The sequence below is a fragment of the Meriones unguiculatus genome, chromosome 8 (assembly GCF_030254825.1).
Source record: "Meriones unguiculatus strain TT.TT164.6M chromosome 8, Bangor_MerUng_6.1, whole genome shotgun sequence".
NCBI classification, from domain to species: domain Eukaryota; kingdom Metazoa; phylum Chordata; class Mammalia; order Rodentia; family Muridae; genus Meriones; species Meriones unguiculatus.
The window spans coordinates 99378803-99406341 of NC_083356.1; the positions used below are offsets into that span (position 1 = coordinate 99378803).

Below are 27539 nucleotides of genomic sequence, written 5' to 3' on the forward strand. Positions count from 1 at the left end.
ATGAGAGCCAAGAAGGATCCAAGACACGAACCCAAGTCGCGTATATGCCAAAGCTCTGTGCATGTGTGGAAAGTAAAGACTTAATATCTTCTTGCTGTATGCCATTAGTCGTCATATGGATACAACATGTAATATCACCGCAGTAAAGTGAACACACGCAATATCCACACTACCTTCCCTCCGAATCTGACATTCTTTTTTTTGTTTTGTTTTCTGTTTTGTTTCTACTGTTGTTTGTTTTTGAGACAGGGTTTCTTTGTGTAAGCCTGGGTGTGGTGGACCTTACCCTGTAGACCAGGCTGGCCTTGAACTCAGAGATCTCCCTGCCTCTTACTGCCCGCCCCGCAAGTCCTGGGATTAAAGGCATGTGCTACAATGCCTAGCTCTTTTTTGGTGTGTTTTTGAGACAGGGTCTCACTATATAGCTTTGGCTTGTCCTGGAACTCAGAAATCTACCTGTTTCTGCCCCCTGAGTGTCTGGCCTGAACTTCATTCCACATATAATCCATGGGACCACAACAGTATTTGTCTGTGTCTGGCTTACTTTTAGCTTATTTCATACATGTAGCCTACTGGCCTCATGCGTATGGTCAAAAATGATGGCAGGCATTCCTCCTCATGGCTGTGTAGTGCCCCACTGCACATACGCATATATTTCTTTTTCCACTCACGGTCATTTAGGTAGAGTATTGTATGTAGCACTATTGAATAGTGCTGCAATGGACATGAAAGTTCAGGTGTCTGTTCAAAGATGCTGATTTTATTTTTTTTTGAGTGCAAACACCAAGGGAGTTTGCTGAATCACAGAAAGGAGTTCTGTGTTGAATTTCTTGAGGAACTTGACATGCTGTTTCTATAATGGCTATACTAATTTTGCCACGAATAGTGTGCAGGGGGTCCCCCTGTCTCCATAGCTTTGCACACGATACTAGTAATATCTGTTTTTTCAAACAGCTGTTCCAGTATATGTGAGGTGTTATCCCACTGTGGTTTGATTGCTCAGAAGTCTTTAGTCTGCTCTTGAAAATGCTTAGTTACAGCTGGGTGTGGTGGCACACACCTTTGATTCCAGTAATGGGGGCAGGGGAAAGGCTGAGGCTGTGAGTTCGAGGCCAGCCTGGTCTACAAGTGGAGTCCAGGACAGCCAAGGCTACACAGAGAAGCCTTGTCTCAATAAAAAAACGAAAAAAAAAAAAAAAAAAAAAAAAAAGAGTACGTAGTTACCCAGTGTGCTTCTTTCCTGTGGGGAGACTGGTATGAGCAACAGTGGGAGCTCCATGGATGACAGGACAAAACATGATTGGACAGTCCCAGGCAGGTGCTGAGTGGTTGGATATATGAAGACTTTTTGGTAGTTTTAAAAAATATATTTAGGGTGTGTGTGTGTGTGTGTGTGTGTGTGTGTGTGTGTGATGCACGCTGGATATGCCACTGTGCATATGTGGAGATCAGTGGACGACCAATGTTGGTTCTCTCCCTCCTGTGGGGTAGGGCTTGAGGCCAGACTCAAACTCAGATTATCAGACGGATGGCAAGCCCCCTTTTCCCTTTATCTGCTGAGCCGCCTCATGCATCCATTCTGGCCTTACTGCACGCATCCATTCAGTAAATAGCTGCAGCTAGTCTTGAACTCCTGATCCCTTCGTCTCCAGCTTTGAGCAGTGGGACTGCAGGCATGCGCCACCGTGCGTAGCTGGTCCATTGGAAGACCTGACTGCCTGCGCGTGGTTAGCCATCTGTAATCACCGTCGAGCAGAGTCCCAGGAGACTGTCCTGTGTGCTGCTGTGACACTGGCCAGACATTCCTGTTGGGAGCATGGGCTCCGCACTGCTCAGATGACATTCCTTGCATAGAGAGGCTAATTGAGGGCTGACAAGCTGTCCGCTTTCAAGTTGAGCTGTGCTGGATACTTTGTGCTGCTGTGATGAAAAACAGATTCCTCCAGAGTTTTGAGGGTCAAATGACAAAGTGTACGAAAGTGTTTGGGACATTATAAATGGCCTCCTCTAGGCAGGGGAAGCATAAAATCTGGTCATTTTCTTCTGGTGTTGACTTGCATCTCATATTTCTCTGTTGGCCATGTCTGTTTCCTTTCGAGTACACTTCCATTGTAGAGGCCACCCTAAGTAGCATGGGATGTAGTTTTTCCTCAGAGCACTACAAGAAAGTAGTGGGAAGTGGCTGTAAAACATTGAGCCGTGGAGTGGGTGTGATGGGTGGTGTGGTCAGGTGATGCCCTCGAAGTTTGCTTGGCCAGGTAGCAGAAGGACCTGTGTATAAGTGACTATATGGTGTGAAGATGGCATCAGGCCCTCTGCGGTAAGTGATGGCAAACTCTAGGTGGTCCCCAGGAGGGGGGTGAAATTTTTTTTTTTTAATGGGTATTTTAATCTTTCCCTTGGAGAGGTGTTGGTATTCCTTGGAAATACCTCAACATAGATTGAAACTGAAAAGGCAGCAATCTGGACGAGTTTGCTATTGTTTCTCTGTGGATTGAAAGGAAATGACTGGGAGCAAGTCAAGATTAATTTCACGGAGGCCAAGTTTGCAGTGGAATTGTGTGTTGTAGGGATTTACAAACCAAAACATGTCAGAGACGGTGTAATCCTAGATGCGGGAGACACAGAGGCAGTGAGTAGCTCTTAGGTTGCCAGCCTGCGATTTTGATTTTGTTGGTTTATTTTTGTTACGGGGACCAGCTTTGCAGCCCAGGTTAGTTTGGGACTCACTGTTCACCTGCCTCCGTTTCCTCAGTGCTGGGACTGCAGGCGGGCACCACTACATTCTAGCTGCCTGTCCAAGGTTCTTAACTCGCGTGTGCCTTAAGGCAGCCTTCCCACAGGGTGATTCCGAAGGGGGTTCCAGGAACAATTAATTTTCAGAAAACTTAGTTACCCCAGGGGGAAAGGGTTCTGGAGTTAAATACATGCAAAATCTGAGTCAAGCAAAGTATACTAGGTGCGTGTGTGTGTGTGTGTGTGTGTGTGTGTGTGTAAGCAAATGTGTATGAAGGCCTAAAGTTGACGTTGGGTGTGGAATTAGGTACTTTTGGTTGCTATGATAAAACACCATGTCCAAGGCACCTTTTGAGAAGGTTTAATTGGGCTTGAGGTTCCAGAGGACTAAAGGCCATCATAGTGGACTCTCAGGGACAGCTGAGAGTCACATCTTCAGCTGTAAGTAGGAAGCAGGGGATCACTGAAGATTGCTGAGGCTCTTGAAGCCTTTAAGCCTGCCCCTGTGACACACTTCCTTCACCAAGGCCACACCTCCTAATCCTTCACAAACACTTCCACCAACCTATGGGGGCTGTTCGGATCCTAGGCATCACCGCTGTCTGCCATCACTCTCTGTCTTCTGTTAAACTCAGAGCTTGCCAGTTCAGAGGAGTCAGCAGGTTTGCCCCTGAGACCCCCCCCCCCCCGTTTCTGTGTCCCAAGTGATGGGATTACAGGAGGCCACCATGCCTGTTTTTTTTTTTAACAATGTGTGTTCTGGGCTTCTAAACTCTAGTAGTCAAGTTTTTGGACAGAATTTGGACTCTCAGGTCTTATGCATATTATAAGTCTCTTAGAAGGCAAATAGAGTATTCACTGTTTTGTAAACATGTGGAACCGTAGTTTTTTTTTTTTTTGCAAAGCACACAGATAATGTAATTTTGCCTCACAAACTTTAGTATACACTTCTAACTTAGGACTTTATTGTTTTGTGTTGGTTTTTTTTTTTTTGTATCAAGAGTGAACCCAGTATTCACATCTTCTGCTGTCTTAGTGGTTGCTTCTTCCTTCATTCCTTTTCAGTACAGGAAAATACTATTTCCTGCTTCCCTTCGTGTCTAGATGATCTTCAGCAAAGAACCTGTAGATCACCTTATATTTGGAAATCCCTTTCCTGTGGTGGTGGTAATGTTGTTGCCCTGTCCCCATGTTTCCTGTAAACTGGAAGCTAGTGGACTTACAGGTCTAATTGGGAGCTTAGCATGTAAATGTGCCCACTGTCAAGCCAGTGGCCAGAGCTCCATTCCTAGAACCCATGTGGTAGAAGGAGAGTTCTGACTTCTGCAAATTGTCCTCTGATCTCTACTCATATGCCATGGCTATAGCATGTACACATGTACACAAAATAAGCAGAAATCTAATAAAGGCACAATTAGTTTCAGGAAAAAAGGTTTTTTTTGGCAAAAAAAAAAAAAGTCCTAACTGTGTACTAAACATTTAGGTTTAGTTACTCATAAGAACTTGCTCTTTTTTTTTTTTTTCTTTTTTAAGTAAAGAAATAATGACTTGGAATCTCTTTGGGATTGATTTTATTATTAGCCTGTCAGGGGTGTAAGCTGAATTGGTTTCAGGTGTGATGAAGAGGGGTTCTGTGTAGGAGCCTGGTGAACTGGGTGTGACAGTATGCTGTATGTTATACAGCACGTGTCTTTTAAGTGTTTTGGGTGTTGAACATTTTTGTTTTGTTAAGAATGACAAGGTGCCTGTATGTTAACGGTAAACTTTTATTGTATGGCGTCTCTTCTCGTTTTTGTTTGCACAATAATTTAGAAGCATATATCATATCATTTTTATTTCTACTAAGTAACAGCTTTATTTATTTATTTATTTATTTATTTATTTATTTATTTATTTGAGACAGAGTTTCTCCATGCACCCCTGTCCTGTAACTTCCTCTGTCAACCAGGCTGGCCTCTAACTCACAGAGAGCCACCTGCTGGGGTTAAAGGTGTGTACCACTACCGCCCTGCTAGATAGTTTTTAATAAAAAACTTTTCTGACTTAGGCCAATCTAAGAACAAAAGTGTAAGGAAACTGTCATTGTAGTAAATTCATCTACACATTATCTTGTAAGTTCATACAAACCGAAGTTCCCAGCGTTGCTGAGTTTGCTAATTTAATCTGTCATCTAAATTCGCTCCCTTCTTTAGCCTTTTGAGTGCTTTTATGTCTGGGAAAAATTAAGCTTAAAGGAATTTTGTGTGTTAATGAAGAATAACAACCACATATAAAGTAGCTTTGTATGATGAATGGCAACCTTCATAAGCCTTTGCCAGCACATTCTTATAGTTAATCCCTTAGCTGTCAGGGATACTGTTTTACACACTAAAATTTGCCTTTTGTGAAATAAAGTGCCTTCGTCAGAGAGTAGGTATTTTATAACCACAGCACGGCACTGCAGATATAGGTATGTATACACACATACACATTCCTTTTTCTCCCTCATTTTTTTTTTCAAGAGCTAGAATCTTGTTATGTTGCCCAGATTAGCATCCTGAGTGCAGTGTGTGTGCCACTGAGCCTACCTCCTCTCTTTATTTTTTGCTGGTAAAGGGCATCAAACCCTAGGATCTGCACATATGAGGCAAGCACTCTATACCCCCAACCGGAAGATCATGACCTTTGGTCCACATGAATTTTGTGTGTAGCTGTCGAAGGAGACTCGGCCTGTTTTCATATCTGTGAAATGAGAATCGTAATGCCTGCTTCTTGGAGCTTGTGCCAGGACCAAAGAGAAGACCTTATAAACTGTCTACTGCCATGCTTGGCTCATAGGTACCTGAGATATCTCTCACCTCTCTTCTAACTGGTCCGTATTTTAAATTTATAACTTGATGATTAAATTATTGTTTGAACAGTTTATTTATTTTACATCTTATTTAGTGTGAGTATGTTTAGATGTGTGGGTGTGCCTATATCAGGGTAAAGTGGGGGGGTCACGGGACAGCTTGGAGCTGTTGGTTCTCTTTTCACCACGAGGGCCCCAGGGATTGAACTTGGGTTGTCAGGCCTGGCAGCAGGCACCTCTGCTAACTGGGCCATTTGTTTGGAGTGTTTTGAGAATTATTCATTTAAGGGGGTTGGGGACTTAGTTTAGCAATAAAGGATTCACTCTGTGGGGTTCGGTCCTCCACTCTGGGGTGAAGAATTGTTAATTTTAAGATTTTTCATTTTATAGAAGTCCACATAAGAACTTGGTTTTATGCTAATCTCTAAGGTGGTTGGCTCATATTTAAGCAATTAGATGTACATACAGAAATGTTTGAACAGATAGGAAGGGTGATTTTAGGTGGGGTGATTTACAGAAGAGAAGGAACCGGCCAACCCAAAGGGGCCTTTTACTATTGGTGTAGGGCCATTGCTAACCAGCCGTCTGGTTTTTATGAAAATCTATTTACCTTCTGAGATGCTGAGGACACGAGAAGCTTCTTGGACCTTGGTGGTGTTTTGCTTTGTGGTTCAGAACAGTAAGTTGCATTTTATTTAGATGGAGCAATTCTGCGTGCCACACCCCAGTCACTCGGATGTGTTTATTTACAGAGCGGTTGCTGGCCAGGAGGGGGGCTTCCCCAGGGAGCTGCCAAAGTGGGGGGTGAGACATCCTCCTCAGAGACAGGGTGTCTCCTTAAAGACCATGTCTAGTGGGAGAAGCGCTTCTCAAGTTTGCCTCCAGGTTTGTCACTGACTTTGGATCTAGCTTCTGTGAGAATAGTCGGGAAGACGGGGAGGTGGGGAGGGTTCTGTTACTTCCTACCCAGCTGGTATTCACTCTCTGAGAATGAACTTGGTGCCCCAGTGACACCAAGTCCTGCTGCACTTGAGGTCTTTACACTTTTCTCCTATGATAGTGTCCTTTCTGAGTATTTTGTTTTAAGCCCAAGGGACCTCTTCCATCATACCTTCTCTCTCCGACCTGGGAAGAAGACGCCTTGTCTGGAGACTTGAGTTTTTAGCCGATGGAATTTATGAAGGGATTTCACCTTCCTAAGCCTCCTTTGCTTCCTTCATTAGCAGTAGTTTCAGCCAGCCTCACAAATAGAACGTTTGTGCCCAGTCTGAGGCAAAGTATCCGTGAGGGTGTTACGGGTTCAGGCTGGTTGTTGATGTGGTTTGCCTAGTTAGGGTTGCTACTACTTTGATGAAGCAGCATGACCGAAAGCAAGTTTGGAGGGACCCTGAGGGGAAGGGTTTATTTGGCTTATTCTGCCAAATATAATGGACTACAATGGACACATTGTAGTCTGTTAGTGAAAGAAGTCAGGGCAGGCACCAGGAGGCAGGAGCTGATGCACCGGCCATGGAAGAGTGCTGCTTACTGGCTTGCTCTTCATGGTTTGCATACCCTGTTTTCTTTCTTGTGTTACCCAGGACCACAACCCCAGGGGTGTCCTTACAATGGGCTGGGTCCACTTCACTGATCACTAATTAAGAAAATGCCCTTATAGGCTTGTCTGCTTATAGTCAGAAGCATTTTCCCAAATGAGGTTCCCTCCTCCCCAATGACTAGCCTGTGTCAAGTTGACATAAAATTAGCTGGCGTGTGGTCCATATATGTCATAGCTGGATAACACTATTGATTGTTTCCCTCCTTTGGGAGCTTGCATGGCACCTCTGGTACCATGAAACCTAAGTCCTCAGGGAGGAGTCATTTAGGTCAGTTCCAGCTCAGGAGCTTCTGGGCCCAATGTCTGAAGTGCATGGTGCCTGCTTAAGTAGGGACTTCTTTCTACCCCTGGGGCAACCAATATCAATAACACCAATAGCAACTGCCTTTGCTGTTTTGGAAAGTCCTAATCAACAATTCAAAGAGGGCTTCTTATGCCTTTGTTGGGGTTTTTTGTTAGATGGTCCTTGGCTCTCGCAGTCCTCAAGTTAGTTTTTGGGGTGTGACATGCCCTTTTGAGGTCCAGGCCTGTGTCTGTGTCTGAGACAGTAGCACACACAGTCCTAAAGAAAGTTAGTGCAGCAGAGTTAGTGAACAGGAGTTAGTACAGCAGGAGAGAGGAGGAAGAGGAGTTGGTGTTGGTTCTGGGCTGGCATCAGAGAGCAGAGGGAGGAGATGAAGCCTGTGTAGGATTTTGCCAGGTGGGAGGGAGTGCATTCTGGATGAAGGGAGCACAATGAACAGAGGCTGCAAGGCATGAAAACAAGTGATGCTTGGGGGTTTGTTCTAGAACAGACGGTGCCTGGCATTTGGGTAGAGAGGCTGGGAGGAGAGAGCCAGATTGCAGAGGCCTTGCATGCCAGGCCAAAAAGTGTGGACCTGCTCCCATGAGCAAGTGATAGCTAGCTGTCGAAGGCCTTTCAGCCGGGAGATGCTGTAGTCAGAGCTGTGTTTTGGAGCAGAGCCTTGGCAGCAGTGGTCTGGAGGAAAGGAGATTGGCTTGGGGACAGATGGGTGGCAGGGCACTCTGTTGGGCTTTTGAAGTAGGTCAGGTGAGAGGTGACAGTTAAGGCTGGAGTTTGTGGGAGGGAGAGAGCTGATGGAGGCTGAGTGCCTTTTAGTGTCCATTTAAGGCACATTAGCTCATGGAGTTTTCATGAAGGGAAGCAGGCCCCAGGTCACCTGGGTCAGCCAGCATTTGAACCCAGGTTGATATCCTGTGCTACTGTCCTTTTAGAACAGCGTGTCCAAAACTACTATTTTAACAGACAGAGTCTTCAAGATATGGTTTGCTTTTTTCCAGCAGTTAGTGAACTGGGCAGCACTGTGTCCACAAAACAGACAGGAACTCAGAAAAGGGCAGGGCTGGGAAGAAGGGCCAGCAGGGACAGCAACCAGGAAACAGCATGTGGCCACAAAGAGGATGGTTAGGGCCAGGCTGCCTTTTTTTTTTTTTTTTTTTAATTTCATGTTCATTGGTGTTTTGTCTGCCTGTATGTCTGTGTGAGGGCATGGATTACAGACAGCTGTGAACTGCCGTGTGCATGCTGGGAATTGAACCTGGGTCCTCTGGAAGAACCACTGACCCATCTCTCCAGCCCCTGACCCTTTCTTTTGTATGGCCTTGTGTGCTCCAGGTGATGTGGCCAGCTTCGATTTGGGAATTTGAAGAAATACCTTTTCCTTCTGATTTCTAGAAAGGCTAGACTTCAGGAGAGCACAGCTTCTGCTTCTTTCTTAGTTGCTTTTTTAAAAAACACCCTTACCTGTTAGGAGTTCCCTTGCCAGCCCTCCACGCTATTTTTGGAGTCAGGAACGCTTGCTGAAATTGGGGCCTGTGGACTTGGCTAGATTGGAGGATACTCTCCAGAGAGCCACTCTGGTCATCCCCAATCCCTGACTGACCAGACCGTCTCCACAGCCTCTATTTCAGGAACTTTTGATAGCTCACTAAACCATGTGATGTTGATCTTTGGTTTTAAAAAAAAAAAATCACCTAGGAAAAATTTATTTTTAGGATCTTGTATGCAATTATATGGAATTTTGCCAAGGTTGCCTTTTTTTTTTTAAAGTTATTTGGATTAATATTCAAAAGTAGAAAGCCTTCAAAATTAGGATTTGCCTTGCCCTTTTGGTAGACTTTCAGAAAGAGATCTCTAGGAAATTAGGTTCCTGTTCTTCTTACTTACACGAAAGAGGTTGAGGGCTGGTATTGGTGGCACAGGCCTTGAATTCCAGGACTTGGGATGCAGGGAAGTAAGTGGGTCTCTTTGAATTTGAGGCCAGGCTGGTCTACACGGTACATTTTAGGCCTGCTAGGGCTACTCTGTGAGTTTGTGTCTTAGGAAAAAAAAAAAAAAAAGAGGTTGGAGGAGTTTTGGAATCTTGGAAAGTAGAGAGTGAGAATGAGGAATGCTACACATTCTGGAGTTGGTAAATGGCCTGGGAATGGCCTAGGTTGTTCCTGATTAAACATGGAGAAACTAGATGTATAGTTCAGTGGTAAACTGTAGAGTGCTTGTTTAGCATGAGAAAAGGCCCTGAATTTGGTTCCCCATCCCAACAAAAGTTACCGATTTCTGTCTCCTCCACTTCTCCCAATGTAGCAAAAAGTTCTCAGCTCTTTGAAGTCCGAGTTTTAAAGTCAAGCCACTTCTTATTATACATCTTGCTTTTGACTAGTGCCATCCAGTCCCCGCCCTCGCTGTCATGTGCAGCTCTGCCAAGTTGAGGCTTTGAAGCCAGGCGACTGTGGTGAGGCCCCAGCCCAGTGCCTTGGTCCCAGTGCCCTGAGTGGATCGCCTGGCTTCCTGGAGCTTGCTCTCTGGGGATCTGGGGCGTGGCTGCTTCCGAAGGTTGTTTTGGGAATGGAAGGCTGTGAAGTCCTAGACTCCAGCTTAGTGGCGGGAGGTGGCAGAGGCTTGGGCATCTGTCTCCTTATTCTCTCAGCAGCGAGTGCAGGGCTGACTACGTGCTGCATTTCCTTGTCTGCCTTCTGCGATTCCTGGAGTTGGGAGGAGGTCCTCTGGTTTGTGTGTGGCTCTGGCTGCATGGAATTGAAAGTAGATTTGGATTTTTTTGTCTTTTGTTGGTATAGTTTTTGGTTGTGGCACGGTGATATTTGTTTGACTCTTCGGTTCTCCTGGCCAGCAGGTTTTGCATTAACCCTTGCAGATTGGAATCGATTCTTGTTCGTTTTCTTGTGTTGGGGGGAAGATGAGCTTTCCCCACCTTCCTGTGTTCCCATCACTTCCTGTATCCATTGCAGGGCTTCTCAGCTCCCACCTCCTTAGATCCCATTTTGACTGGCAGAGGACAAGTGGAAGTTTTGCTTGCTAGCCTGTCAGTCATTGAGCAGATGCCACTTGAGCACCTACTTTGTGCCAGGCTTGGGACCAAGTGCTTCTTCTTAAAATGTTTAACTAGGTCCCCCAGGGTCTTAGCATTCTCACCCACTGTGCCCATTTTGTTGGTGGCTGTGAACCACGATCCCCACCTCCACCCCAAGGCACTAACTTTCTGTTCTTGCCAACATATTTCTGTCTCGGGCTCCCCCTTAGGTGTTTTCAGGGATGACTTTGTCCAGAAGGGATCTACTTTTAAATCCTTACAGGTTCTGGTTCAAAGGTCCATTTTGTTGAATAGTGTGGGCCTATAGATGCTGTGGAGTTGGGGGTGTGGGGACAGAGATTTGGGACATGGCTGACTTCATGGGGAGAGCTAACAGGTGGGATTAAGCTGGGCTACTCTAGCTACTTAAGATGGTGTGCCCTTTGGATTTTGAACAGCCCTCCCCACAGTCCTTGCCCACACATGGTAAAAACAATTTGTGGGATGGGGGCTAGCTAGAAAATTTGTTCATATTATGCTTTCTGTTTCACTGTAATTTCTAGATTGCTTTGGACATTGGTGTGTGTATGTGTGTAATGCCCATAAATTGCCCATAATTGTGAATTCATCCTTATCTTCAGGGCTTTATAGTTTTGGCTCCAAACTACACAAGAGAACAATAAAATGTAAGGCATATCGGTTGTGGAGCTATGGGTACTTGGTTTCAAGTTTCAGCATCTGCTTATTGCCCTGGCAGATGCTTGCTAATACTAGAGCCTCAGATTCTTTGTGTACAGGAGGATCATTTTACTCATGAGAACTAATATTCATGCAGGACACCTGGAATAGGGGCGAGATGAGCTCCTGGTGGAGCCCACAGTATTGAGTTGTATGAAAGTGTGGGAGCTACAAGGATGAAGATGTGCTCTCTGTTGTGGAAGAGCATAGCATCTGTGGGCAAGGCCGACACTTGTGAGTTCCTCAGTTGGAGGCCAAGTGCCAAGACCTGAGTAGGAGCAGAGCACAGAAGAGTCTCCTCTCCCCAGCGCCTGGCAGGGGCTTTGAAACTTTTCAGGACAAGAGTGTGCCTAAACCGTCTTTGGAAAGACTAGGAACTGAGTTTAGCTGTCTGCTGCTGTGATAAACATGACTAGAAGGAGCTTGAAGAAAGGGCTTATTCCAGTTTTTACAGGCTACAGCCATCACGCAGGGAAGCCAGAGCAGGAGCATAAGGCAGGACTTGGAAGCCGAAACCACAGAGGAGGGGTGTTGACTGGCACACCTGACTCCCGTTCAGTTACCTTATTTTTTTAAGCTGGTGGTGGCATCCTTTATACATAACAAAGGACGCTTTTCACACATAGCCTGGACCTCACAGTGATACACCTGATGTGCCAGGCTCTGTCCATGTCAGAGGACAAGGATGTAGCCAAACTAGTGATGGTGCTGCTTGAACTGCAGGTCATAGTAGCCACACGGTTCCCATTTTGTTTTCTCTCTTTCTTTCTTTCTTTCTTTCTTTCTTTCTTTCTTTCTTTCTTTCTTTCTTTCTTTTGATTTATTTATTTATTTTATGTATACGAGCACTCTGTCTGCATGTACACCTGCATGCCAGAAGAACGCATCAGATCATATCATGGTTGTGAGCCACCCTGTGGTTGCTAGGGATTGAACTCTGGACCTCTGAAAGAGCAGCCAGTGCTCTTAACCACTGAGCCATCTCTCCAGCCCCCATTTTGTTTTCTTTGTCCATGTTTATGTACACCTTTCGGTGGCCCAGAGCATTACTCAACCATCATAGGCAATGGGCACCCAATAGTCTACCTCACCCATGGGCTGCCCTACCATCAAATCAGTGGCAAAACTTCTGTCTAATGACCTAGAAACTGAACCTAACCTTCTTGAAGCGTAATGACACCCTAGTGACAGCTGGGCCCTTCTGCATCCATTGACAATCTAGAAGATGCCCCAAAGACGTGTTCACAGTCCAGTCTGAGGAAAACAGTTCCTCAGGTAAGGCTCCCTCTTCCTGGGTGTGTCGACAGCTAAGGTCAGCCTCACAAATGGGCTGTAGCCAAAGTAACTGTAGTAGCAGCAGATGGAAATACCCAGTGCTCTGCTCAGTTTGAGGGGAATGGGTAGCTTGCAGGTGGAAGGCAGTCCTGAGAGTTGCCCTGGGAGCCCGAGGTGGGATTATTGGTGATGCTCTTGCCGGAAGAACAGAGACTTGATCCTATGGGTGATGGAATCTCTGAGAGGCTGAAGGGAAGGGGCGTGGTCACATTTCCTTTCTGTGGGCTGGTAGGAGGGAACGAAGGTTCAGGAAGGGAGAAGGGAGGCCAGGAAGCCAGTGAGACTCTTGTATGGTGAAGAGAATAACTTGAACTTGGGTAAGTATGGGAAGCATGGAGAGCGTAAAAAAATGAAATCAGTGATCGGTTGGTGGATACACAGCGGAAGAAGAAAGAATGGTCCAGAGTGCTGTTGACGGGTTAATGGGAGTAATGGTGATGGGGGGACCAGAGTGTGGGAGTAGAACAGGCTCTGCCTTCTGGGAGCGTGAGCAGTTTGGGTGTTCAACGCTAAGATACCTGTTTGGCAGTCTAGGTAGAGAGGTTGGATCTTGGCCAGTGCGGTCTGGGTGGAGTTCTTGAGAAGCTGGACCTTGACAATAGGCTTTAGAAGCACGATGGAGGAAGGCACGCAGGCCTTCCTGCCTGAGAGGGGGATGGGATTAAGATGCAGCCCAAGGAGTGAAATGTTAATACCTACATGTGAACTCCTGGTTAAAACATAAATGTAGTGTTTCCTAAGATTAATAAGACAATACAAACATTACGAATCTGGGACAGGAGAAAGCCTTGCTTTTCCAGGCCCTTTTGTACTGTTTGGCCATTTATTTTATTTTATTTTTTTACATTTGTATTTAAAAAAAAATGAGAGGACATACTGTAAAGAAGTGATTAATGTTATACATTATCAGGTGAGCTGGAAACCAAGAGCAGAACATAAAAATAACCTGTGCTGCAGTCTGTGATGCTGTTATGCATAATTCTAGGTTACTTCATGCTCTGACAATAATACCATTCATGGGGGTTTAGAGTTCCCACCTCTCACGTACATTATTTCAGTCAGGATTAATCACGCCTCCATCTGTGCTCCCAGCAATTAAAATATTTTAAGAATTATAAATGTTAAATGATGCTTGGTAAAGTTTGGGAAAGGGGAGGAAAGAATAAATACCATTATGTATTAAGGCAGCGGCCATAACTCCCTTCCCTTCTAGCTTCTGTGCATCTTTAGAAACACACTCGCAGGCAAAGTCTGGGTGACTTAGGGGCTCTTTGTTTTGTAGGGCGCCACTGATTTTCCAGGTGTTGAATAGTTCCTGGTGTTTTTAGTGTCTGGGTCTTCGCTTGCGACCCCACCCCCACCCCCAAGCTTTCTGTTCTAGTCAGGTTGTTTTTGGCCTAGTTGCTCATCTCTCTCTCTCTAGATACTTGGGGTCAGCATGGCCTCTTTGTCTTCAGAATCAGGGCACGGAGAAAGATCTCAGCAGGTACTCTGGAAAGAATAGATGCTCATTTTAGGCTTTGCAGCACATTGTAAAGGTGGAGATGCAGATATTTTGGGCAGTTTGCAGCCAGGAGGAGAGTCAGGAAGACAGCTACATGCAAGATGCTGGACTCAAGTGCTCTCTTGACCTAACCGAGCAGCCTTTCCAGCGTCCTGAAAATCAGTCTTCATAGGTTTTACCGGGGAAAGATGATTCAGCATGTGGCATGAATGAACCAGGATTTTGACTTTTTTTTATTTTTATTTTTCGAGAAGCTTAAGAGCCGTCTTGTGTTTTGGAGCTGATGAGGCCATGCCCCAGTGGCATGTTTGACCAGCCATGTGCCCTTGAGCAGGTCACATGGATCTGGGCCTTCCTGTTGTAGAGTGGTGTGTCATGTCACACAGGTGTAATGTATTTGGGGTATCAGTTTCTGCAGGGCTGTTGTAGGTTCAGATGCTAAGAACTGCGTTAGTTATTTTCCTGTTGCTGTGGTAAAATGCCATGACCAGTGCAACTTAAGGAAGAAAGAGCATATTTTAGCTTATGGTTTCAGAGGGATTGAGGGTTGATGATGGCAGAGGGGAGGCCTGGTGGCTGGAGCAGCTTGCTGGGAGCCCACTAATCTTGGTTGTTACCTTGACACCGGGAGGGAGGGGCCTTGAGGAATTGCCTGCATCAGCTTGGTCTGTGTGGCATTTTCTTGATTGCTAAGTGATGTTGGAGGGCCCAGCCGTCCCTGGGCAGATGGCTTGAATAAGAAGGGGAGCTGAGTCTGAGCCTGGAGGCTTGTGAATAAGCAGCGTTCCTCCATGGTCTCTGCTTTAGTTCTTGCCTCAAGCTCCCTGCCACTGCTTTCCTTCGAGACGGGCTGTGTGGTGGAAGTGTAAATAAAGCAAACCCTTTCCTTCCTCAGGTTGGTTTTAAGTTTTTTATCACAGTGACGGAAGCAAGTTAGAACAAGGAGGCAACTTTTTATGGGGTGGGGGGGTGGGGTGAATGGAAATGAGGACATGGCCACCTAGGTATGGTTGAGGAGGAGAGTTCAGCCGGAGGCATCTGGAAGAGTCCAGACTGAAGTGGGCCATGAGAAAAGAAAGAGGTGGGAAGAGAGAGATGGAGAGAGAAGACCAAAGGGCACAAAGAAATAAAAGAAGAACCAAGAACTGAGGACCAGCAGGACAGAAAGAACCAAGAGAGTGTGTGGCCAAAATGGCAGGTTTTTATAGGAGTGGGAACCTGGGGGAAGGGAAGGGAAGCTCTGGGCTGGAGAGGCTTAGGTTATGGGTGGGATGAGAGGTGCTGAGGGGAGCCCCAGGTACTGCGCCTGCCGTGGCCTGCGTGTGCTTTGGCTTGTTGAATGGGTACCCCAATCCCCATAGACTCAGGTGTTTGAATGCTTGGCCCATAGGGAGTAGCACTGTTAGGAGGTGTGGCCTTGTTGGAGTAGGTGTGGCTTTGCTGGAGGAAGTGTGTCACTGTAGAGGCGGGCTTTGAGGTCTTAACCTGTTCAAGAGCAGCCTAGTGTGGCAGTCTCCTGCTTCTGCCTGTGGATCAATAAGACGTAGAACTCTCAGCTGCTTCTCCAGCACCGTGTCTGCCTGCACGCTGCCATGCTTCTTGCCACGACAATAATGGACTAAACCTCGGAACTGTAAGCCAGCCCCAATTACAAGTATTTCGTTATAAGAGTTGCCATGGTCCTGGTGTCTCTTCAGTGATAAAACTCTGAGACTGTTACTGTTTTTAATCACTTAATGTGACAAATTTACAAATTACACTTTATTATAGGTGTGTGTGTGTGTGTGTGTGTGTGTGTGTGTATGTGTTTGTGTGCATGGATACGCTGAGGATTTTGACATTCTCCAAAGGGATGTATCCTTTGGAGAAAGGTTTTTTTTTTTTTGAAAGGGGTTTTATTAAATGGCACCATCACATTTATGTGCATTTTCAATGTATGCAATACATATCTTTTAAATTTTTATCTTACTCATTTTTGTGTGTGGGTTGGGAGCACCACAGCATGCATGTGGAGGCCAGAGCATGACTTGCACGAGTAGCTCTCTTCTTCCACCACGTGAGTCTTAGGGGCCGAACTCAGGTTGTCAGTCCGCTCAGCAGGTGCCTTTACCTGTTGAGCCTTCTCACCAGCTCTTGCATTATGTATATTTTTACACACAATACAGTATGCCAAGATAATGCCCATTAAAGCTCACACGTGTGCGCTTGCGTGCACATGCCCTTGCATGCACAGACACACAAAAAGAATCTAGATGACATTTGTTTGGTAGGATTGGACAATTTTTCTTTTAAAAATGACTTTTAATGCTATTTGTCATATTCCATAATTATGTACATATTTTATATAACACATGTTATCTGATATATATATATATATATATATATATATATATATATATATATATATTCTTTTGAGACAGAGTATCTCTGTGTAGCCTTGGCTGTCTTGGAACTCATTTTGTGGATCAGACTGGGCTTGAACTCAGAGATTGGAATGCCTCTGCCTCCCAAGTGCTGAGATTAAAGGCATGCGTCACCACCACTGGGCTCATAATCCTATATTTTAATAAGCACAAAATGTTTTTCTCAATCTTAGAAAAAATGAACTTAGCCAGGAATAGTGGTGCACACCTTTAGTCCCACAACCCAGGAGGCAGAGGCAGGGGGATCTCTCTGGGTTTGAGGACAGATGGGGCTACAGAGTGAGGCCCTGTCTCAACAAAGAAACCTCTTCTTTCCAAGTTTCACCTTAAAAATTGTCATTAAATTTTTCATTGGGGGCTGGAGAAATGGCTCAGTGGTTAAGAGCACTGGCTGCTCTTTCACAGGACCTGGGTTCAATTCCCAGCACCACCATGGTAGCTCACACCTGTCTGTACCTCCAGTTCTGGGGGATCTGACACCCTTACACAGATGTACATGCAGGTAGACCACCAATGTACATAACGAAATAAAAGTTTAAACATTGCTTTCCAAAGTCCTCTTTAGGGTCGTCTTGCTGTCCTGAGCCCTAGTGTGGCTAGGGTGCTCAGCTGTGACACATGATGTCTACAATGAGTGCTGTAAGCTTAGGGGACAGGACTTGGCTTCTCTCCACCCTCCCAGATTCTTAGGCTGGGTACAAGTCAAGTTGACCAAGAACAGATTAGCAGGGAAATCCATATAATGTACATGAGTATAGGAGGCTGTCTCACCAAGCAAGAGACAGTGAGTGAGATCATTGACACTTCTATGGTGCAGTAGGCACGAGTGGGGTGGGGAGGGGAGGTGGCTTCCAGTGGGTGGTGGAAGCTGCCTCAGGGCGAGTGGAGACTGCCTTGTAATTCACTAAGGCCTCTGGTACAGTGACAGCTGTTGGGAGCAGCTTTCTCGCTGCTACCTCTTTCCTCTTCGGATGTCTGATCGATTACAGAAGGAGAGCTTCTCCGAATAACCCGCTCAGACTGCGTGCAGAGGTATGGTGGTCTCCAGCAGCCGCGTTCTGGGTGACACACCCAGAGCCCAATGGCAGCATCACATCATTGAAAGTGTAAAAGAGGAAATCATTTTAACGTGAAGAACTTTCCTATTGGCACAGGAAGAGGATACACTGTACAGACTGAATTTTAACCAGAGATTCTGTCTCAGAACATCAGAAATGATAAGCTGGCCGAATCTGGCCAAATGAACAGTTTTTTATTTTATGATTTGTAGATCAAATAATGATTTCAGTTATTTTTGCAGTGAACTGAGAACCCGTCTTCATTGGGTAAGAGAGGGGTAGGTGGGGGAGGAAGGGGAAAGGAGTGATGGCATGAAGAATATAAACCAGATTAGTCAGGCCTCCCTGGAGAGGAAGCAAGATCTCAATGTCTGCTTTAGTTAGAGATTTTTGTCTTTGGTACAGGGTCTTGTATAGCTGAGTCTGGCCAGGCACTTCCAGTTCTGTCTCAGTCTCACAACTATTGTCTTTAATGCTTTGGGAATGGAGAATATGGTTTTTGGTTGTTTGATTTTGGGTTTTTGAGACAGGATATGCCCATTTTTTGAGCTTGTCTGTGTAATGGAGGCTGGCCTCGAACTCCTGATCCTTCTGCTTCTAACTCCTAAGTACTGGGATTACAGGCATGTGCCACCATGACTTGGCTACGCTTCAGATTTTAACCTTGAGGTGTTGGTATTATGTATGAGTTACATTTGAGTAAGAATGACCGCTACTTTTGGAATGATTTGATCTTTTAAAGCTTTATTTCTTTCTAAGTAGAAAGAAAATAACGTGTATGTGCCTTTGTGAGCATGTGTGTACCAAGCACACATGGGAGCCCTGGCAGGCCAGAAGAGGGTGTCAGATATGCTGGAACTAGAGTTATCTGCAGTTGTGACAGCCACCGGGTATTGAACCAAGGCCTTGTGCGTTCTAGGTAAAGACATTGAGCTGTGAGCGGCTGGGTACTGACTTTTCTTTCTGGTTGTGAGGACTCAAGGGATGGCATGTGTAACCACACCTTGCCTTGTGTTCAGCACGTACCAATTCTTCCCATGGTGTCTGTGTGAGGTTGGCCTTTGTTTTTGTCTAGCCCTGTGTGATCTGGGGCTAGAGGTGGCTGTCAACTGGGCTCAGTGTTATGCACTGAAAATGAAAATGAAAGTGAGCATTAGGCTTTACGGCCTTTAGGCCTTCAGCAGAACAGAAGGTTACTGTGTACTGTGATAGCTTCTGTCACAGAGCACTTTTTTGTAGGGGGTGGGCTGCAAATTCCAGTGTAAAAATTTTAAACCCAGTAACAGCCACTTGAGCTTTATTAGACCTGGTGGAGACAGATTACCCACCTCTCTTGCCCCCAAGGGTGTGGCCAGAAAGGCAGGTGATGAGGGGCTTCCTGTGGACCTTAGGGCCCAGGAGCTTTTTAGATTTTCATGGGTAACGAAACATCCTCAAGGCAGAGGGATACTTCTCCGGCCTTCATTTAAGCCTTTTCTAACCTTTTAAGTTTGGCTTTCTTAGGACTGGTTCTGGCAGCCCCCAGTTGCGCTCTGTAGAAAGTGGTGATGCACTCTGACCTACTTTTGAGGTATTCCTGCTGGGTAACAGTGACCTGAGCACATGCCCCTTGGACCTTTGCTTTGTTCCTTGCATTTGACTAGCCTTGCCCTGGAAACTGCTCCTAGTTCACAACACAGCTGCAGATTCTTCTTTCCCCTCCCCTCCCTTCTCCCCTCTCTTCTCGTTCCCTCCCTTCCCCTCCCTTTCCCCCCTCCCTTTCATCTCTTCCCCTGTCCCCATTCCTTCTTTCCCCTTTTCCTTCCTTTCCACAGACTCTCTCTCTCTGTGTAGCCCCAAAGGGTTTGGAACGCCCTCTGTAGACCAGGCTGGCCTCAAACTCACAGAGATCTACCTGCCTCTGTCTCCTGCATGCTGGTATTAAAGGCATGCACCACTGAGCTGGTTTTCTTCTTTGCTGAGATCAATTCTCAGTGTCTTTTTTTTCCCTCCTACTCCTTTTCATGTCAATGTCCTTGTGTTCTTTAATTATTTTTTTCTACTTGCAAATACTCATTTATTGATTTATTGTTGTTGAAAATATTTTTATTTCATAATATAATATAAGCTCAGTGTCTTGAAAGAATCTTCCTGTATGGTTTTCCACATAGCAAATAGGCTTCTTAGTTTTAATTTAAGGACAAGGGGGAAAAAAGGAGCTTAAAAATAACTTTGTAGGTGTCCTTCAATGTCTTTCCCTTCATAGACATAAGCTAAATGGCATGCCATTCTTTTTTTGTTATTTAGCTACATATTTTTTTTTTTTTGTACACAAGTGTGGTATATTTTTACCTCATACCAATATGTGTTCAAATGATTTCCAACAGTTGTGTAATTTGTTCTTTAGTCTATTAGGAGCAATATTAAATTTTTAACTATTATTAATGAACTTTAGGTAACACTGTGAGAGAAATTGTCTTTCAGGTTTGGTTGAATGTCTTCCAGCCATTAAACTGCATTGAGTTAACGTAAGATGAGGAAGTCTGTGCCGCTTGTCCATCTTTCTAATAGCTGAGCATCTCTGTGTTCCAGTTCACCTAGCACTGAGCTAGGTGCCGGGCAAGCCCTGCAGGTCAGAGAATTGCAGCATGAAGGGTAAAGCAGAACACGTGTGCCCCAGGAGTGTTGCCAGGGTTGTGCACAGCACGCTAGTTAGATTAGGCACGGGGGAAGTGAGTGGATTCGGATCTGGTTAGCTCAGACGCTAGGCGGTAGCTCTGTGAGTGTGCCGTGTGTGTGCTGAGAGGCAGACAGTGGCAGAAGAGTCTAGCTGTGACACTGAAGATCTGGCACACAAGGCATAGGGACCTACTTCACTTTGAAGAATGGGGTTTTGAGTATAAATCGAATGGCAAAAAACAAAAACAAACACATCGCACTCTAGCTGGCAAAGATGCTGATGGCGTACGGGTCCTTCAGTGTTTTCCTTTTCTTAGGCATATGCTAAATGGTATGCCATTCTTGTTCTTGTTGTTATTTATCTACATAATTTCTTTGTACACGGGTGTGGTATATAGATATATTTTATCACATCCCAATATGTGTTCAAATGATTCCCAGTGATTGTGTGTAAGGGTAGGATGTTCTGTGTTGGGTGGGATTAGACTTGGAGGCCCAGGTGTGGGCTTAAGTAAATACTGACCCGTAAAGAGTTGATAAGTAAATGTGTGTAAGTGATACATGCAGCCATGACGCTCTGTTAGTGATAGATACACCCATATTGTCATTCCACTCGTGCCATTCTCCAGTGACCCAGACTCCTTGGAAAAATGTGTAATTATAGATCTGGAGCATCTTGTGTGGGCCAGAATTTAAGGAAGTGCTCAAAAAAAGAAGAAGAAAAAAAAAAAAAAAAAAAAAGGAAAAAAAGGACATGTGCGTGTGAAGGGAAGAGGGAGCTCTTAATAGCCAGAGCTAACTTTAGCAACAGAGTAAGTAGTGTGGCACTGCATAATAATCCAAAGCATAATGTGTGTGTTCACATGACGAGAAATTTATACTAAGTCAGGAAATGCCTCTCTTCTGGAAGAATTTCAAATAATTTTTGCAGATACTTTTCCTTCAGGAACCCAAGCTGAAGTTCCTGCTCCCTCCAGCTCAGCGAGGACAGAGGATGGGAAGGGAGAAGAAAGCTTAGAGCCAAGCAGTCCAGGCTGACCTGGTCTTTAGCCATCCTGTGACGGTGTGGGCATACAGTGATTGTAGGACTTTCCTCTGCTGTCTCTTCAAACCCACAGCCAGGGCAACCATTAAAAAAAAAAAAAAAAAAAAAATGTCAGATGGGTCCACGCCTTTGCCACTGCACTGAGCTCACTGAGGAGTCAGTCACCATGAGGTAGGCTCACCCTTCAGAGCTGAAGAAATTTGCAGACAAGAAGTTATCTGTGAATACAGTGGGGCTTTGGTCCCTTTGTGGTTGTTGGGTGTGTGGAGGTGACCGCTGGTGGGCGGTGGAATAACACTGGAATGGTGGTCCACCGTGGAAATAGCGTCGTGTTGGAAGCCTTGGAAAGAGGCTAAACCAGAACTGTGAATTCAGCAGAGGAGTCCGCATCTCTCTCCAAAGACCATCTTTGACTATGCCATGGGATTGGGTCATGTACATTTTCATTTTCATGTAAAACTTTTTTGCTAAATAAACTTTGTTATATTAAAAAAAAAAAAAGCCAGACAAACCTCATTGAGGATCATTTTACGAAATATGTGACCCGTGCTCCTCGACACTGGGATTTTCCTCTCGAATTATCGCATATCTGCCCATCTCCATCTTATTTTAGAGAGTCCTTTAAAGGAGCAAATGGCAGCACACAGGCCTCCCCCAATACCTCCCGGCCTGTTTACAGAACAGTCCCTTCTTTAAAATGTTTTTATTGGTACGTATTCATTATACGTAGTAGTGGGTTTCATCATGTATGTATGTAATGTATGTAATGTGACATATTCTGTCCGAATTCTGTCTCATCCAACCCCCATTTTGTTCCCCTCCCAATACCACTAGTCTTCTTCCTCTTCCGTAGCCTTGCACAGTAGCTGTCCAGGAGGTCCCACGCTTCACAGTTGACACTGCATCTTTGGTTGTGCCCTGTGGAGTGTGGAGGATGAAGGGTTTAAGAGGATGAAGGTTTTGCTCCATGTCCTAGAGTGATGAAAGGTGTGTGTGGTCATCTGAGCCTGTTTGACTGACGTTTAGCTGTGCCGTGGGCACTGGGATACTGTGGGGTCTGTGAGTGTTCTGGAAATAATAGTTGTCTTGTAGTGGGGTTGAGGGGACTGGATGGGATGGGAGTGCGGGCTGGGGCAGTAGTGTGTTGCAGTACAGCCTTTATCTGAGGAGAGCCTGAGGCCTCGCTACACCCTTCTTCCCTTTTCCGGGGTCGCCCGGGGAAAGAGGATGCTGAGGAGAACAGCTTTAACTGTGGAAGGGGCCAGGAGGACGGTCCATCCGAGAGTGCAGTTATGCAGAAAGGACAGCAGTCACCCCAAAGCCCACAGAGCTGGGGCTGTGCCCAGAGGATGGCCTTCCAGCTGCCAACAGTGGCCCTATTCAGTTTGGATGCATAATGATTTCAAAACTAATCAGGAACCAAAGCCCGAGGCTGGAGACAAACACAAATATCTTGTTGACCGAGCAAACATCTAGGTTTTGTCAGATAGGAAGTTACTGAGGAAGGTCAGAGTGATGTAATGGTGTGTGCTATGCTTTCATCCTCAAACAGATGGGCCCCTGAGGTACCATCTGCAGCTCCCTGGGCCCTTTGAAATCATTTCCTATAAATGAAATTGTCATAAGTCACTATTGAGAAATTGGTGTGGTAGGCATACCAGAAGGAAAACTAGACAAAGGAAGGAAATTTCCACTGCAGCCAGCCGTTTCCCCTTTCTCCCTTTGCCTTACGCACAGCCCTGAGATTTATTATTTCTGTCAGCTTTCTTGTATAGCATGTGGCTATTGTTGGTGTCACATAGTGGTCATCCAACATAAACTTCCCTTTCTCCTCTCGGCTCGCACAACTGCCTCTTACCTTACCAAAGCCAGTGTCAGATGGCACTTTGTATAAGCTGTGCTGCTATTTTTGGTTTTTGTTGAGGAGGAAGTAATGTTTTTGTTTCTGGTCTTTTTTTTTTTTTTTTTCTTTCTCCATCAAAGGAATATATTTGCTCTGGGAAGGCAAGGGCAGGGAATGTTTCCTAATCTAATTCAGAGAAAGAAAATGTACAGCATTGCTCATAAGTGGTGGGTTTATGAGTCTTAATTGCAGTTTTTAATAAACCATCTCAACAAAACATCAGAGTGGAAAGCAGGGTCTGCAGTACTCATTGGCTTATTTATTGAGCAGTTCATGCCAGGCATAGCTCTGTGCCCTGGTAAAGAGGCACAGTCAGTAGGAAGTAGTGAAGTGTTCTTAGAGGCGTGCAAAGGGCTGGAGGCAGGAGGAGGAGTGAGGACTAGCTCCTTGGAGGAGATGCTTTTTGTGCTGCACTTCTGGGAACTGTGTAGGTGAGGGATGGGGTCTGGCAGAGGGCGACACCCCTGAGTGACCTGTGGGCCAGCCCAGCGGGAGCCCAGGCAGACCTGGATTGTAAATGGCTGGTGTACTTATCTAGGTTGGGGCAGAAGGGTGTGTACAATGGTCCAGGCCTAGAAGAGAGTCCCAGGGAAACTTGGGGAGGTGCCTGGGGCTGAATCCTAGTGAGGAGCAGAGAGGCAGGGAGGTGGGGCATAGTGGCTTTGCATTTCTGGGTGGAGTGGGAGGGAGTGAGGAAAGTGCGGGGCAGTTGTCCAGGGCAATTGGAGGGGCAATTTAGTCATTTTGAAGGCCTCATCTGGGTCTGAGAATTCCAGGGCTCTAAGCAGCAGCACAGATTCTTTCTGAGGGCCTTTTAGAGTGTAGATGTGAAGCTGAATCCTGGTCTGATTCCCGCCTTGTGACCAGTGAAGAAGACTGGATGGAGAATGAGGAGAGAGATGGCTAGGGGACCATGGTGGAGGAATCTATGAGGTCTGAGTGTGAAGAACAGGACACATTCTGGGACCACCAAAGAGCCAGGACCTTGGGAGAGGGACTCTGTGCCGGCCGGGAGGGGTGGAACTTGTGGGAAGCAGAGGATGACACTGTTGGCTACAAAGTGTGCCTGGTAATAAAGCATAGATTCCTGAGCGGGAGGTGGGTGTGATGAAAGACAGTCACTTCAGGTGCTGGGCTCGGCTCTAAGGGCTCTCAGGTGTCAGGAAAACAGCATCTCAATAGCTCATCCTCACCTACCGATGGGGCATGGAGGCCCAGAGAGGGGAAGAAATGCTCCAGGCCACAAGGTGAGGCAAGAATTGGAGTTGGTATTCTAATCCAGATTGTCCTTGTTCCTTTTAGGAGCTGACTATTGGATACAGACATATGGTAAAAGGACAGGAGAGAGAATTGTGACTTAAGCACCCCCGTACCGTGTTCCCCCGGTGAATGAGAAGGTACTGGAAATAGGTAGGTGCCCACCGAGAATTGGGGGTAGAGGGTTATATGACATGCGTAGGGGAGCACCGAAGGAGGAGTAGTGATCACTCGTCGCTAGAGGGGCAGTGGGCTTAAGAAGTTCCATTTGTCTAGGCCTGTGTCTGCCTGTGCTTCTTTGGCTGAGCAGGTGAGTTCATGTTCAGAGACAGAATTCCAGCAGCAGGTGGAAGCACTCTGTTCAGATGTGATGGCTAAGGACTGTGCGAGCATGCATCTGTACCGCTGTACCGACTGCAGGCTTACAAGTGCTAAAATATGTTTCTGTCATAGAAAGTACGATCGTGGGGTCTGGTGAGATGGCTCAGAGGTTAAGAGGACCCGGGTTCAATTCCCAGCATCCATATGACATCCACAACTATCTGTAACTCCAGTTCCAGGGGACCCGACAACTTCACAAAGACATATATATGCAGGCAAAACACCAATGCACATAAAGTGAAAATAATTAATGAAAAAGTACGCTAGTTGAGGGAGGGAATGGTAGCCACCCCCAGTTATAAAACCTCTTCCTTTGCGCTGTGGGCACTTAGCAAATATGTGAATGAATGCAGGGGATTTTGCTAAGTGCTGTATGCCTCGTTTTCATTTAATCCTCATTTTGAGGGATGAGGTCAGCCCCGCTGCGCAGATTGAGCGGCCCTAGTCTAAAGGGATTATATAACTTGCCTAAGGTTGCACTTTTAGAAAGTGATGAGGCTGGGGCTGTTGGAGGCTCCCGCCCCTACGCAGAGAGCTGAAAACCAGAGAGAAGATTCTGGAAACTGTAGGGGGTGGGGGCTGTGAGTGTTAAGAGGAATGCTTGATGAGGAGGGGAAGGTGGGAGGAGGCACGTGGGTCAGAGCATGATGGAAGAGCCTGGTCTTGGTGTCTGGACTCGGCAGGGCTGCCGTGGAACTGTCAAGGTTATAGAGTGTGTGGGGGAGTCTGCTGCCTACAGATGACTAGTTGCTAGTAGATTCTTCCCGGACTGGGACCTGTGGCTGGACAGGACGAGTCTGAGCTAATAAACGGCTCACCTGTCCCCCTTTCTCATGCTCCTCCTGAGTGCACCTCCTTCCTGCCACCTTCTACGGGGGCAGCTGTACCCACTGAGTCTGCAGTCAGAACCTGATACTGCATGGAGATGGGTATAGGGAGGAGGAGGCCTGAATATTTCTCTGCTGCCAGTAGCCAAGCCCGGGTGTGAAGTCAGGTCCTGGCCAGCCGTCCCACTTTGTGACCCTGGCCAGCCGTCCCACTTTGTGGACCCTCGGCAAACTGAGACCTCCTGTGATGGGTTTTCTTTCTTTTTGGCAGACTAGTGTGGAATGACTCTATTAGGAATTGAATGGTTATAGGTTCCTTGTGAACATTTTTGAGGTTGTAACCTAGAACGAGCAAGGCATGTCCAGTCTTAATGCTGTTTGTGATCACTGTGATATTGGTACAAAGGTGTCTTGGGTTCTTGGATTGAGTGAGGTGTTTATGGTGAACCCTAAGCTGTTTATGAGGGAAGTACTCCCTGGAGTGGCTCTTATCATCTTCCTTCATGTGTTTGCTTTGGACCCAGCAGGGTTCATTTAGCCTCCTGGTTGGTGGTTTTTGAAATTCTGTGCTGAGCGGTGGGCTGTGTTGAGGAGGATGCTTCCTGTGAACCGAAGGTGACTGTAGCAAACCAAGTCTGTGATTATGCAATCATTCTGAATCAATAAAAAGATGGCTTGTGGCAGATCCTGCAAGGGCAGCCTGGAAATGAGCAGTGTCGTGAGGGATTGAGTTGTGCTGCAGTTGAATTCTGCAGCTGTCAGAGTCTCCGCAGTGCCCGCCCGGCCTGTCGGCTGTAACCTCCAGGTGTAAACAGACCTTTGTCAGCATCATTGAGATGCTCTGAGGATCCTGACAGTGCTCTGTGGGCTGCTGTCCATCATTTGCCAGGTTGTGCTTTCTGGCTGTGAAGTTTTACCCCCAGTGGCTCCCAGGATCGGTAGAGCTTTGCAGCAAGGAGAGGTAGAGGGTATCTTGGCTCAGTTGGGTCCTGTTTTCATCAGTAGTTTGTGTCCTTGGCTTTTCATCAGCTAAGACACATCAGGAGGCCAGGTAAAACTTGCCTTTAAAACAGGACTAAAGAAACAGTTACTAAAGAAGTCCTTCATTGTGTAAAATAACTATGGCTGGTTTGGGGGCTAGGACTGTAACTCAGTGGTAAAATACTTGTCTAGCATAGATGGGCTTCTGGGTTTGATTTCAGTCCTGCCCCCCTTCCTCCAGGGGGAGCTAATATTATAATGACTTAATCTTCCTTGCTTCTTGGAATTACTTAATGGGCTTTTGCAAGAGGATTTTTTTTTTTTCACGCCTTTATCTCTCAGCCAAGACCATTCCTGACACCGAGAGTGAATTGAATTTAGATAGGAATTCCTATAGGGGGGTGGGGGCAGCGTTGTCTGACCCACTCAAAGCCACACAGTTAATGATTGCTCAAGGCTGTGAGAATTGGTAGACAGAGTAGCAGGGATGATGGCTTGCCCCAGAACCTCTTCATTGAAAACAGTATTTGGGGAAGCTGGGGAGACAGTAAGGGGTTAAGCTCACCTACCAACCTTAAAGGTCTGTGCTAGGCTCCCAGCACCTGCACGCGCAGCTTACACAGCTGCCTATAGTTGCAGCTACAGGGGCTCTCACGCTCTCTTCTGGACTTGGCGGGGGTCCGTGCTCATGTACACATACCCTCTCCATATCACATATACATGTAATTAGAAAAATATTTAAAAAATTTAAGAAAGAAAAAGATTCTAAAAAAAGGTCAGTGTTGAATATAGAAGTGTTTTGAGTCTTATAAAAGTATAAAAGTTTTATGAAAGGCTGCTTTCATGGGCTGGAGCAGCAGTTCTCAACCTGTGGGTTGTGACCCCTTTGGGGGTCAAATGACCTTTTCACAGGGATTGTCTAAGACCATCAGAAAAA

General features: G+C 46.0%; 1 protein-coding gene and 1 pseudogene across 6 annotated transcripts in view; both read left to right on the forward strand.

Moving 5' to 3' along the window:
* The window catches only part of Tanc1 (tetratricopeptide repeat, ankyrin repeat and coiled-coil containing 1), a 226287-nt gene that overhangs the window by 9821 nt on the left and 188927 nt on the right, over positions 1–27539 (forward strand). For 5 of the 6 annotated variants that reach the window (XM_021638947.2, XM_021638975.2, XM_021638983.2 and 2 more), the window contains exon 2: positions 24459–24566. The exons of the other annotated variant lie outside the window; for it this stretch is intronic. The gene's annotated coding sequence lies outside the window, so the exon portion shown is untranslated. The remainder of the gene's footprint in view (positions 1–24458; positions 24567–27539) is intronic. 6 annotated transcript variants of the gene reach the window in all.
* On the forward strand, positions 21420–24447 carry LOC110549864 (small nuclear ribonucleoprotein G-like; annotated as a pseudogene).